This window comes from Callospermophilus lateralis, chromosome 10, assembly GCF_048772815.1.
Source record: "Callospermophilus lateralis isolate mCalLat2 chromosome 10, mCalLat2.hap1, whole genome shotgun sequence".
NCBI classification, from domain to species: Eukaryota; Metazoa; Chordata; class Mammalia; order Rodentia; family Sciuridae; genus Callospermophilus; species Callospermophilus lateralis.
This window is the reverse complement of record NC_135314.1, coordinates 77049191-77063179: the sequence shown is the minus strand read 5'-3', so window position 1 is coordinate 77063179 and position 13989 is coordinate 77049191. Positions and strand designations below refer to the sequence as shown.

Sequence of the window (13989 nt, the reverse complement as noted above, 5' to 3'; positions counted from 1 at the left end):
TCACAATCCTCCTGTCTCAGCCTCCTGAGTCACTGGGATTACAGCCATACACCATCATGCCCACCTACTAAGGATTTTTGGGGGGAGGGGTGGGTACTAGGGATTGAACTCAGGGGCACTTGACTACTGAGCGAAGCCACAGCCTGATTTTGTATTTTATCTAGAGACAGGGTCTCACTGAGTTGCTTAGTGCCTCGCCATTGATGAAGCTGGCTTTGAACTCGTGATCCTTCTATCTCAGCCTCCCAAGGCACTGGGATTACAGGCATGCGCCACCATGACCAGCATAAGGATGTTTTGGTCTGCAATTTTAGAAAATAAAATATGTTGGGAGATAAGGCAGCAGGCAAGGAGAAGCCATGAGGAGACTCTTGCCAAAACTCTTTCCCCTGCTTCCCATGCAACTTTGTCTTCCGCCCCTTTACACCACATCCAAACACCTTCCTCCTGGTGCTCTTCTAAGAAGAGAGGGAACCCTGGCCTAGCAGCATAGTTTTAAAGTATAACAATGACCTAAACCAAAACAAGAAAATGAAATCAGACCAAATTAGGATGGCAGCCCCACCAAAGGGGAAAATTGCTTAGCCACCACCTCTCACAGAATAAAAACTACCACTTCAAAAATAAATAAGACATCTCTTTGAGCCATATAGATCTATCAATGTATGGCTCTAAAATGGATTTGGAAGGTTGCAGAACTATATTCTCATGTAAGCACACATAGTGACTGGAATCGCTGATCAATAGGCATACTCAGAAAAAACACAATTTTCAGGACAGTATCTATGAAGTGGTAGGTAGATGTACACATTGAAAGTGACCTTTCTTTACAACAAAGCAGAAAGATGCTGTTAGAAAAAAAGAAGAAAGGATACTCATTTTTAGATATTAGAATATATAGCAGTCCACTCAGTGAACCTGAAGTACCAAAAGGTATACTCACATTGTCTATGTGGTGTGTGTGTGTGTGTGTAATGACAGACTTCAGTTGACATCAGTGGACAGTTACTGGCCCCATCTCTGGAGAATCAGAGACAGTCTAAGTGGGGACCAAGCATATAGATCTTTGAATTTCTTCACAAGTGGTAGAGAGCCTTAAACAATTTAGTTTATAGATTGGAATTTAAATAATCAGTGGATACAAGCAAGTTTCAGTTATTCCAGACTGATTATGCAGGATATTAATCTTCCCAGGCCCTTGTTTTACTTAGTCTTTCTTTTCTACCCACATTTTCACCATTTTATTTCATATTAGTATCTCCACCAAAGAAGGAAAAGAAGCTGGAACTGTTGTTAGACACTTGTTTTCCATCCTAGTAAGTGCACTAATAATTACAATACCAATAACAACCACTAGCCTCGCTGATCCTTTATAATTTGCCAGTGCTCGCATGAAATACACATATTAATTCATTTACTCCTCCCTACCTCTCTGAGGTGGAATCTATTATCCTTCACATTTTAGGGTGACAAAAACTATAGCACAATACAATACCCAAAGGCTTTAGCTAGAAAATATCAAAAACAAGGTTTGAACCCAAGAAGACTGATTCTAGAAAGGTAAAATATGCATCACTTAACAATTTTTAACTGTATAATTCAGTAGCATTCAGTATATTCATATCATGCAACCAACACTACTACACAAACTTTTTCATCTTTCTAAATTGAAAGCCTTCATGTTTAACCACTGCTCTATATCTTATTTGCCCAGCAATGCATGGAGATCTGGAAAACCCACTATGTGTGGTGATTCCATCTTTTAACACAGATGATTTAATACCTTTGAAGCTTTAGCATACATCACTTCTCCATTTGTCCTCTGTGCTACTGTGTGCATTACAGCCAGCCCATTACATCGGGGTCAGTCACACCAGCATCTCCAAGCTCCAGAGTACTGTCATCTCTTTGGAAAGATTTGTGTGTTGGGACATGGCTATGATTTGGATCTTAAGTGTCCCCCCAGGTACATGTGGTAAACATTTGGCCCCAAACTATTGGGAGGTGGTAGAAACGGTAAGAGGTGGGGCCTAGTGGGATATCCTTGGGTCATTGGGAGTGTGCCCTGGAAGGGGTTTGTGGAACTTCCTAGCCATAAGGTTAAAGGTTTTTTTCCACAGTGCACTCTTGCCATGATATGCTGTTAAAGGCCCAAAGCAGTGGGGCCAACTGAACATGAACTGGAACCTCTAAAACTGTGAGCCAAAATAAATATTTACTCTGTGTTAGTTGATATTCTCAGGTATTTGTTATAGTGACAGGAAGCAGACTGACACACATATGCATGGACAATGACAGCTACATCATCAGCACTTCCGCCTCTCTTTTGACATTGATTCTAAGCTGTGTCCTAATTTCAAAAGTCTCAAAATTTAAAAGTCATATGTCTTAGGCTTAAAGAAATCCAGTCTTCTTCCAGCCTGGAATGTCATTCTGAAAAAAAATCTGTCCTACTTCTTTGGCATTCACCCTACGACCACTCTGGTCTAAAACTCCTTCCCTACAGCTTGGATCACTGTCATACTGGTCTCTCAATTCTCAGATGCTTCTACATATTGGAGATCATGAGACCTGGATCTAGCTATAACCTTGAGCAGTTCATCTAATCTCTTTTAATTAAACTTTGGATTTATAGAAAAGGAGCACAAAAATATATATTTGTTTTTGACACTATTTCTAGGTGTTCTCGGGTATCCTCAGATGGAATTTGGAGGTCATTGAAAAGAACTTTGAACTATATTAAATGTTACATTGAATATTTCTTTGTTATTTTACTACCCAATACCCTGTTTTCTTTTCTTCTGAGGTATCAATCCCGTCACCCACTCTTTGTTGGATATCCAGAATCTTTTTACCCCAGGATTCTACCTCTGTTCCACTGCTCTCAAATAACCCCTGATACTTCTCATTTTCCCCTTCCACCCCAGTTTAAAAAAAAATAATAATAGAGAATTTAAAGTTGATTTCAACTCTCAATGTAATAACCATCTTAGCTAACCAGTAAGGATTTGAATGCCTTATTACTATATATCTGAATAGTTGTATTATTATTATATTAGTGTAATTATTATTACTGCATTAATTATTACATTTTATGAATAACTTATTACTTATTAAAATTTAAAGCATGATAACTATTTTGGGTGAATTTCCTTATTTTTTTTAAAGAAACTTTATAAACAAAATTTAAAGGCTTCTAATCTTCTAACCCATTCTGAACAATTAGCAACTAATGTGCAGATTTAAATACTTTGTCCAGAGTTTGACAGACTTTTGGAAGGTATTTTAAGGATTATTCTAACTTAGAGACTTCAATTTTCATTAAATATATTTTTTAAAAAACTGGTAAACTACTTTTTTGTTTGTTTGCTTGTTTGTTTCCAGTTTGCAAGGTTGCAAGAAAAGAAGTCAACCTTCATAAAACTTAATCAAAACTCTGGGCTTCAGGGCACAGAAGAAACAGGGCACACTAATTTTCAAAAGCATCTTATTTTTTTCTCTCTCTCAAAGGACATAATTAAATTAAAAGAAATAAACTGACTTGTTCTGTTATTTGAAGAATAGAGACAAATTTAACTAAATGTTAAAACTCTGCACATATTACCCACAAGACTATCTCTATAAATACTTTCAGCCCAAGCCATTGCTGACAGTACTAAATGTTTACATCAAGGTTGGAAAAATTGCTTCTAATTCTCTCTCAAACCTCAACTTTCTAGAGTCTCTAGAAGCAGGTGGAAGAGCCCCTTTTTTGCTCTGTTTGTGTTTCATTGCTTCTGATTTCAAGGATCCCAGAAGAATGGAGGTTTTGAAACTGAGTTTCATGTTGCTGTAAATTTCAAGGGCTCTTTCTTTTTAGGATTACTGAGTTGTCTTCTGGGAATGTGTTTGGGATGTGGTGGATTGGGAAGGAGGAGGATGTATCAGAGTAAACATTTCATGAGCTTCTGCATTGCCGTTTAACTTTATAAACAGAAAAAAACTCTGAGTATTTCCTGTGTATCTTAAAGGACCAGTGTGTCACCAGCCCACCAGACCCACTGCCTTTCTTTTTCCAGTGAACCCACACACACACACTTATACATGTTTGCCAGCACTCTGCTGGATTAAATGTGCTATGACTTGTTGGCTTAATTTATGGTATAACTGGTTTTCATTCTTTAGATTTTATAAATGAAGGCCAATATTAGATTCAGAGAATTTAGTTAAAGACCCCTTGGTTCTCAAGGGGCTAGAAGACCCTGGAGTTAAGGGAGACTCTGGCAAAGGGCTTGAAAAATGCTTACAATCATAATGGAATTTGTGACTTCTACTTGCTGATTTTCGTTAGCCTCAGATTCATTGAGGGCATATTGGCAAATTGTGCTCATACATAAGAACACTTCTAATGAGTTCCATGTTGCCATCTACCACATAAGACTCATTTTGCCAAACAGCTAATTTTTTAAGAAATCAGCAGTTGGATTTTCACACAGTAAACAGATTGGTAGAAGGCGAGGTTTGAATTTTAAAAAGAATCTAAAGAAATAAACAAACTTGTATTACTGATGTTGCCTATGCAATATGTATCTGTCTGCCAATACATGTTACATACACACAGAGCACATATGTGCATAGCAAAACACTGTGTTAGGCATTGTGTGTGATATAAAGAAGAACACAATGCAGTTCTTGCTTTAGGGTAAATCTGATAGGATTGAAAACAGTAAGCCAAAATGACTACAGCCTAATATGGAGCATAGAAAGTGATGTAATTGAGATATACATTGAGCATTCTACTTGGTGTGATGATTTAATGGCAACTGGATGTGGATTGTTGCCCCTGTGCTACTCAAACTATAGTCTGAAGACTGGGTGTGTTGGCATCAGAATTACATCTCTTCAGGCCCCATTCCAGACCTAATGAATCTGAATCTCTGGGGTGTGACCCAGCAACCTGCATCTTAATAAGCTGCTGTATGTTAACAAGAATGTAGAGGTAACTCTTTTGCCCACTGCAGTTTGAGTACCACTGCTCTAAAGTGCAATTCCCACACCCACCCCCAGTCTCCATGGTAGGCATTATTATCCAAGCTGTAGGACAGGTAACGATCAGAGAAAGAAGTAACTTTACCAAAAGCCACACTGCTTCCCTGAGAGCATTCCAGCCAGTCCTAGTTATGTTGAGCCACATGTCATCTACACTCCTCCACCTATCCCCTGCTGTCTCATGCTAGGAATTATATCAATCATGCAAACTGTTTTCCTGGGGTTTCTCTCTTGGTTTTTCACTTGTCATCTTTGTCTTCCTATCTCACTATAGAAGTGCTCGCCATAGTCATTTTACCACTGTCATCGTGCCCCAAAGCCATCACCATTGTGGTACTGGGGTACAGATAAACTCTTGGCTCGTTTTCCTTGTTTTGTGATCATCAAGCTGGGGGAGCATTAACAGGGACTCTTGACAAGGCCTCTCCAAAGACATGGGAGGGGAGGGGAGGGGGGATAGTAGGGGATAGGAAAGGTAGCAGAATACAACAGTTACTAATATGGCATTATGTAAAAATGTGGATGTGTAACCGATGTGATTCTGCAACTTGTATTTGGGGTAAAAATGGGAGTTCATAACCCACTTGAATCAAATGTATGAAAGATGATATGTCATGAGCTTTGTAATGTTTTGAACAACCAATTTAAAAAAAAAGGTGATCCTGCTTAGAATAAGTTATACTCCATGTATGTACAATATCTCAAAATTCATTGTACTGACATGTATCTAAAAAGAACAAATTAAAAAATGTCTATTTACGTCTATTGCACATTTAAAAAAAGACATACTCAGAGAGTACAAATATTATTTTTCCTCAGTTCTTCACATCTGATTCTACTCTCTCTTACACTCATATCTCTCTCTCTCTCTCTCTCTCTCTCTCTCTCTCTCTCTCTCACACACACACACACACACACACACACACACACACGTCAGTTGAAACTACCAGCTGTATTACATCTAATCACTTCTCCAACATGTCAGATCCCATTAACATTGAGGTAGGGAAGAAAATGTGTTTCAATATGAATTCAGTTCCATCAATAAGTATTTATTGATTGGCTACCATTTATGTAATTCTGTGTTCTATGTTTTAAGGCAGTGTTGTTCACATTGTGCTTCCTGGACAAGCTGCATCCCTGGGGACTTGTTAGATAGAGAGATTATTGAGCCATACCACCAGGAGTTTTGAATCAGAAACTCTGGGGGTAGGCCCAGCAATCTGTGTTTCTAAAAGTCCTCCAGATGATTCTAATGCACACTGAACTTTGAGAACCACTGCTGCAGGGAGATGAGGAGTTAGAGACTTGTTTTTTATTCTTAAAAAGAGACTTGAGCCTATTTTTACTTGCCCACATGTCAGTATCTACATTCAGACTGGGCTTTCTGCTAGCTTAGAACTGACAGGGATATCGTGATTTTGCTTTACCTCATCCATAGGATTCAGAAATGCCTCCTGTAGCACTTTGTGGGGTTGTTTCCCCGCAACCCTTCCTCTTTGAGAATCAATCACTCATTTATAGAACCACTTACAGAAAATTCAATGTTTCATACAGCAATTACACTTTTTTCTCTCTCCAGGGGTCTCAGTTGCAAAGAATTGTTATAGAACTGAAATGTTTTGTTTATGTAGGTAGTTATTTGCCATGTGGTGAGCTTAAAAACAGACTAAATAAATGGTTTGGTAATGTCGTGGATGGTGATGATTAAAGCAAGTATAATGTAGAAGGCTGTGCTTCTTAAACCACCCAGAGACCAGACCAAGTCCTGAAATCCTGGGTCACAAATTGAAGATTTTTGTGTAACTATAGCTAGTCCTTCCTTGTTTTCTCCCACAATATTCTGTTTGAAAAGAATGTTTTTCTTCTTCAGAGAAACACCTGAAAATGTATGTCTCACACAGACTTCTTGCTCAAATGTACTTTGTATACAGAAGAAGCAAGCATGAACTGTGATTAGATTAACCATCACAGGTCCACTGAGACATACACTCAAGGGCAGAATCACATGGAATAAGGAGCTTTGCCCATGTTTCCAAACTGTATTTGTGAAATAAGGAAGTTTTCTATGTTCACAGTTGACCTAAATTAGGGAATCCCTATTTATACTGAATTATCCTGACCCTTTCTATTATTTCTCTTATTTATCTATTTTTATTGGCACATTATAATTATACACAGTACTGGGATTCATAGTAATATATTCATACATGCACATAACATAATTTGATCAATTTCCTTCCCCAGTACCTCCTTTTCCTCCCCTCCTCTCTCCCTTGACCCCATTTTTCTACTCTACAGGTCTCTCTTCTATTTTTTATAAGATCCCCCAGACGTGTGTGTGCACACACACATGCACATGTGCCTGTGTGTCTGTGTGGTATAGGGCCTCGCTCATTCTAGGCAAGTACTCTATTACTGTGGTACATTCCCAGCCCCCTTTCTGTCTTCTTAGCCTTTTCTCGACATGTTCACAAGTTATTGTGACCTTGCCTGTGAGTCAGGTAAGAGTCATAGAAACTTATACCTTGGAAAGAAAGTAACTAAGCACCCTGTTGAGGGTTTTATTTATAAGAAAGGTGATGACTTTTAAAATGTCTATCGAATCTCTAGGTATGAGGGAATTACTACCATTCTTCCATTAATTATGTGTAATTGGGAACAATGATGGATTTTCTGGTGAAATCTTACCTAGAATTAGTTCATCTAAAATGCTGTCAGGTCATCTGAATTTTGCAGATATGATATTCAAATACAAGCTTATTTAATGCCTATAGTTTAGACTTTAGGGAATAGGAAGCACATGCAGAATTTACAAGATTACCCAGGCCATCAAGTTACCCAAATTTTAGTAGTATTCTGATTTGGGTGATAAACTGTTTAATGGTTAAGTAGTTTTAAAACTATGTACTGCACAGCAAGTAGGTGATGAATATATACTGCAGTGGTGTAAAATGGTTACTGTGGTCTCTGTACAAACCTTAAGTCTTGGCTAACATTTCAAAGAGGTTTTGGTAGCCACCCAAGAGGGCTCTGTGTATATAGTACAATAGAGAAGAATACAGTATATGTGTTCAATAGAAAAGAGTACAGTATAGTGAAGATGCAATCAAAGCTCATTCATGCCCTTGTTTCACACCATATCCTAAATACCCCTCATTCCAAGGACCTTTCAGGTCTCTCCACAACACAATTCAAATGTCATCATAGTAGGAGTTAGGGGATCTGGAAATGGAATATCTCTAAAGTCAAATAGACCTGAGTCCCAACTAATAATGACCGTTTAGGAATAACTACTTCCTACAATTTTGGAAGATTGTCTTGGATTTCTACATATGTTCCATGCAATCAGTGAAATGTACATTTAATCAAGGAACTACCTTTTCTCCCATAGTAAATTGCCAGATTCTGTTGATGGTCATACCTGACATTTACAAAGATAAAGGATAGGTGATACTGGGAATGTAAAAATTGCCTTTAAGGCAATTTTGCAATGTTAGTACAAACCCTGATGTGTGAATGGATAGATAGGAAATGAAGAAGATAGCATGTGAGAGAGGAACAGTTATAAATATAGTGTTGCTTAGCCCAGCAATTACATTCTAAGTTATTTATCCCCCAAAAAATGATAAGGGTTACGTGCAAAGTTTAACTGTAAGACTGTTTATCACACTCTTATTTACAGTGTTAAAAAAACTGGGAAGCACTTAACATAGGGCTGGATCTCTGTAGGCATGGGATGAAGACCAGTTCCCTTCCATTCACCCTGGAGTCTTCACATGTCATTCTCACCACCATCTTTACCCTGTTGTAACCAAGAAGAAAACCAAGGCCCAAACCATTAAGTAACTTACCCAAAATCAAACAAACAAGAATTTTATGTTGGTCACTGCTTTGGCTTTTTTTTTTTTTTTCACCACATTAAATCAAAACTAGCTGGCATAGGCCCAAAATCACTTATTCTTGATTCTGAATTCCAAAACACCCCCCCCCCCCAGAAGCACAAGTTTGTTAAATTCTAACAAGTACTGCTACAGTTTGCATCTTGTGGAGCCACAAAAGCCCATGTGTTGAGGGCTTGGTCCCCAGCCTGTGGAACCCTTAGGAAGTGAAGCCTACTAGAAGGAAGTTAGGTCATTGAGGATATGCCCTTAAAGGGGATATTGGAATGGCAGCCCCTTCCTGTCTCTCTTTGCTTCATAATTGCCTGTAGGTGAAGGTGCCTCCTCCACCATGTGCTCCCACTGTAATGTACTGTGCTGTCAAGGTCCAACCAACCATGGACTGGAACCTCTGACACTCTTGACTACAAAACCTGATCTGAACTGATTTGTCTATTTAGAGTCTTTACCCATTTAGTGTGAATATTCTTATATATTACTGTGGGGATATTAATGTTTGCTTAGTGGGTGTTGCCCAAGAACCCACTGGGAGTGTCATATAATACATAAGTACCCTTTTGCTTTTCTAAAATCTGAAACAAATTTGAACACATAGCCAAGAGTTTCTGATGAGGTATATGGATTAATTTTTTTTAACATTTCAGGAATGGAAACTAGTGCTTTATATGACAGTAAATTAACCTTTAACCTTGATTTATTGAATTATTTGCTAGCTGCATTAAAATTTGGGTGTTTACTGTATTGGGACTGTATATTAAGAGTTTTCCTGCAAAGATTTAAATATGAGACTAGAATTAACTTCATCTAGAAGTAGGATTAAAGATACTGATGAAACTAGTTTTTAGAGATCATTATTCAGATGACCCAGAAGAGCATGCAAGGACCATATATTATGGTCTTGGTTTTAATGTTCCTATTTCCTGTTTGGACATCTTGAAGGACACACTCTTCACTGGGCTGTGGGTGGCTAGGACAGCAGCAAAGATAAGAGAACTGTGCCATTCTTTTTTAATATTCCACCATAGAGAACACTGTCAGTATTCTGTGTAGAGTTGAAAGAGCAAAGGCTTTTCTTCTTTTTGTGAATTCATAGGTATCCAGAAAGATAAGTCCAACTTAACTCACTCTCCCCCTCAACCAGCAGGTGGTGCTGTGAAATAGAGGGATATGAAGGTACAGGAAGCTACCTTTCTGTTCCACAAACCTAGTTACAACATTAGCCAGTACCATATGATTTTGGCACTTAATAATATATCAGTTGACATACTTAAAAGTCTCCTTAAGCCCAGTGCCTCAAACAGGTTTTGTCCAATTTAGTTTCACATCTTCTGTAAAGCTGCTGCTTCCTTTAAGATCAGTAGTGTCATGCATTCATACAGTAAGCATTAGCAGCATGCTCTCTTAGCATTAGCAGAATTGCTGAGGTCATTTTAAAAAGTTGCAATTCTGTTTCTGCACCTGGATGTTAGAATGGACCCTTTCTTCCATTTTGGGGGAAGACCACAGTCTCCTCAGCCAGATGTAAGTCTTATTACCCTTCCTGCCTGGGAAAGGATCCATTAACTACTTGGGAAAGGATCCATTAACTACTTGAGTGAGTTACCTAGTTTGTGTGACAGTCTCAACTAAGCCAGCTATTAGCTGCCTAGCTAATGCTCAGCTACTCTGCTCCAGACAAGCAAATAGTTAAGAGAAAGGAAAGAATTGCCTGTTGTATGTTCCAGACATTTGTCTTTGGAAAGTCTCTCCTCTTCTCCTCTGATAGTGTTTTTTTGTTTTTTTTTTTTCTTTTGGAGTTCTGATATAACAGCCAATTGAATCAGTGGCACAGTCTAAACACCAAGTGGTTCCTTCAGGCTGCAGTCTCCTGGGGCACCAGACAAGTTTATGCTCATAAGAACTTTCACTGCTCTTTCACAGACATTAATAGTTTCCTGGCACTGCCTTTCAGGAAATGTCGTCATAGTCTGGAGGAACCAATAAAAATACAAGTAACCTGTTTTGACAGATCTGTTTTCTGCCAGAAATTTCAGAATTTGGGGTTGGGTGGGAGACAGAGTAGAAAGCCAGCAGTCCATTTGTGCAGACATAATCAGAAATTGTGGACTTGTCATAGGGAGGGAGTTGATATCTGTCTACCCTGGACATGAAGTCTAGAGAGTACTCTAAAGCTATCCAGCTCATTTTGATAAAACTGTAAATTTAAAAAAAAAATCTGATTCAAGTCTATGGTACATTAAAAGATTTTTTTTTTCCTTTTTTGGATTATTAGGGGTTGAACCCAGCAGCAGGACAGCAGCAAAGATAAGAGAACTGTGCCATTCTTTTTTAATATTCCACCATAGAGAACACTGTCAGTATTCTGTGTAGAGTTGAAATTAATAGCATTTTATTAAGGATGCACACAAGGAATTGCCATAAGGGATGCAGAAAAGAAGCCATAGATTTGGATAATTATTACCAAATGAGTGATAGATAGTAATGCTCTTTGCTCACACTTGCTGAGGCCAGAGCATGTGACTGAATCCTATTAATGTTAGAAAACTTGAATGTTTCCCCTAGAATAGTGATTGAAATTAGGTCTGGGAGCATGGGGTATCAGTTGTTTCTCACTTGGAAGTTTTTGTGGGAAGTTGATGACCTTAATATTTTAAAAGTGTGAAGAATTTAAAGTAAATTGTTGAAGACATCAGAGATGACTGTTTGATTTCTTCTAATGAATTAATATGCATTTTTACGAAACTGATTACGAGTTCTCTGCTTTTTCTTAGGACCAAAGTTTTAAATATTGTTGCTTTACTTTCCTAATCAGTTTAAGTTTCAGCCTAAGTCCATTTTAAGGTATCAAACTTAGATATTAATCTTGTGCCAATTTTAGAGAATGTGTGAGGTTGGAGTAAGATGCTAATGCAACCCCATCAAAAATTGCCTGTGAGTAAAGGCTTCATATCAGTAATAATGGTATTTTCTTCCTGTGTGATTTTTCCAAATTAAATTCTCTATTCTTTATTGCCCTTTTCTTGTTTCCTTGAAGCTTCTCAGTTACATAGAAATAAATAAAGTTCTTATAAAAGAGGGGGTTTTGTTTTGCCTTTTAAAAGAAGCTACTGTTTTATTGGATTGGATAGCCCAAACTTCATTTTATGTAAAGTTTTATAATTTTGTCCTGTTACAGACATATCCACTATCTATTTATGCTAAGGAAGTGGAGGGGGGAAAAAAACAGCTTTTATCCTGATTTTCTCTTACCTACTCATCTATTAAGAGCCTGAATTTCCTACGCAACTTGTTGGGTGTGATAGAGAAACTTATAGGTCAAGAAGAAACTAAAGGGTAAGAGCGATAGCCTGAGAGAACTGCCTCAATAAGGCTCAGTTCTCTGCTAAGGCAGCCTCTCTATCTTGCTGTAGCTGGGCTCCTACCTAAAAAAGGCAGAATGGATATTGTTTCAAAACATTCACCAGGTCTTACAAGGAAAAGGGATAAAGGAACTTCATAAAAGCCCAAAGGTGTGGGGCTTCCATACTGTTGATTCCAGTCAGAGCTAAGTCCCATCTTTGATGTCCCAGGGCCCACGCTGGAAACCAACTCCTGATAGATCTTTCTCTGTCCATCCTCAGGCCTTTCTCTCACTCTGCTCCAAAAGTATTCTTTTCTGACCAAGACAGTGTCTCCCTAAACGATCATTGTCTAGCTTTCCCTCCTGATTTCATCTCTCTTCCTCTTCTTCCTTCTCTGGTCTCTTCCTGTCAGCTGCCTGTGGCTCTTGGCTTTCTCTTTGAAGGAAATCTCTGTGCACCTTTAAAACTGAAGGGGTGATTGGAGCTCTCCAAGTTCAGACTCATGGGACACCCAGCTGCATTATTTCCCAGGTATGAACCAGTGACCCATTAACCAGTTGTTCTTAGGAAGACTGCTCTATCTAATAATTACATTTTTATAATTTGATATCTTGATCCACAGAGTGAAACTGAACTCTTACTGCAGAGGTCTACAGGACCATTAATTCCTGTGGCAAACCAATTAGTCTTAGACTGTCTAGATTCTAAATGAGCAAATTCGACTCATCACCATCTTGAGTGTTGCAAGGATCAGTTAGGACAAAGTGCAAAGCACCAGGCTCTGACTAAAGGTCCATTGAAATGGACCACTATAATTCTTTCAGCTCTGTCTCCCTAAACCCAGGGATTATTCAGCTGATAATGGAATGTGTCTAAAATTGATGGAAGATCATTTTCTCAATGGCCACCTACCCGAGTTGTTTCTGGGCATTTCTGAATAACTTAAGCATGGCTCTCAGGATAGTGCTGCCTCTGGCCAGCTTCCTGGCTTCCCGCCTTCCTATGATTCTAACTGGTTTCTGATTTCCTCTTAGGACCAATTTCATGCACTCAGTGTCTTCAGTGATTGCACATACCTTGCAGTGCTTTATAAAGTTGTCATACATTCTGTCATCCAGGTCTAGCGTCTCAACTACCAGCTAACCAACCATTTCACCTTACCCTATCCCTAGCTAGTATAGTCTTCTTTGAAACAATTAGAAAATCTCTCTTGCCTTCCAGAAATGAAATAACTGTAGCACAGGGGAAATACAGAAAATGTGCTAGACAGAGATAGTTGGATTTGTACTTCTTGACTTCACTTGATAATGAATGAATCATCATTTATGTTTGACAGCTTGCCAAAGAATAGAGGGTGTCAACCTCTAGGGACCCATGAGCCACTTCAGTTGAAGAAATGATTGTCTTCTTCCCCATAAACTCCTTACCCAACTTCCTCTAACTTGTCCCTATAAATCTCACCAGAATAAATGAACATTGAGGCTGTTTTTGTCTGAAGGTATGATAGCATATGTTTGAGTAGCACTTTCAAAAGTATTTACATTCATTTAATTAATACATCTTCATTTCTATCAAAGGCAACGTATAATTAGTATGTGTTCATAATAAAATGGAAACCATTGTTTCTTGCACCTGCCTACTACTCTTTAAGAACCCTGTTATAGAACAGTGAAGAATTAATACCAAGACTCACAAATTATAGCCGAATCTGATCTGCC

General features: G+C 38.4%; 2 protein-coding genes across 5 annotated transcripts in view; one reads left to right on the top strand and one right to left on the bottom strand.

Moving 5' to 3' along the window:
- The window catches only part of Cmss1 (cms1 ribosomal small subunit homolog), a 319308-nt gene that overhangs the window by 213254 nt on the left and 92065 nt on the right, over positions 1-13989 (top strand). The gene's annotated exons all lie outside the window — the stretch shown is intronic.
- The window catches only part of Filip1l (filamin A interacting protein 1 like), a 262508-nt gene that overhangs the window by 209813 nt on the left and 38706 nt on the right, over positions 1-13989 (bottom strand). The window contains exon 1 of one of the 3 annotated variants that reach the window (XM_076868981.2): positions 8741-8766. The exons of the other annotated variants lie outside the window; for them this stretch is intronic. The gene's annotated coding sequence lies outside the window, so the exon portion shown is untranslated. Of the gene's footprint in view, positions 1-8740; positions 8767-13989 lie in introns of those variants that run through there. 3 annotated transcript variants of the gene reach the window in all.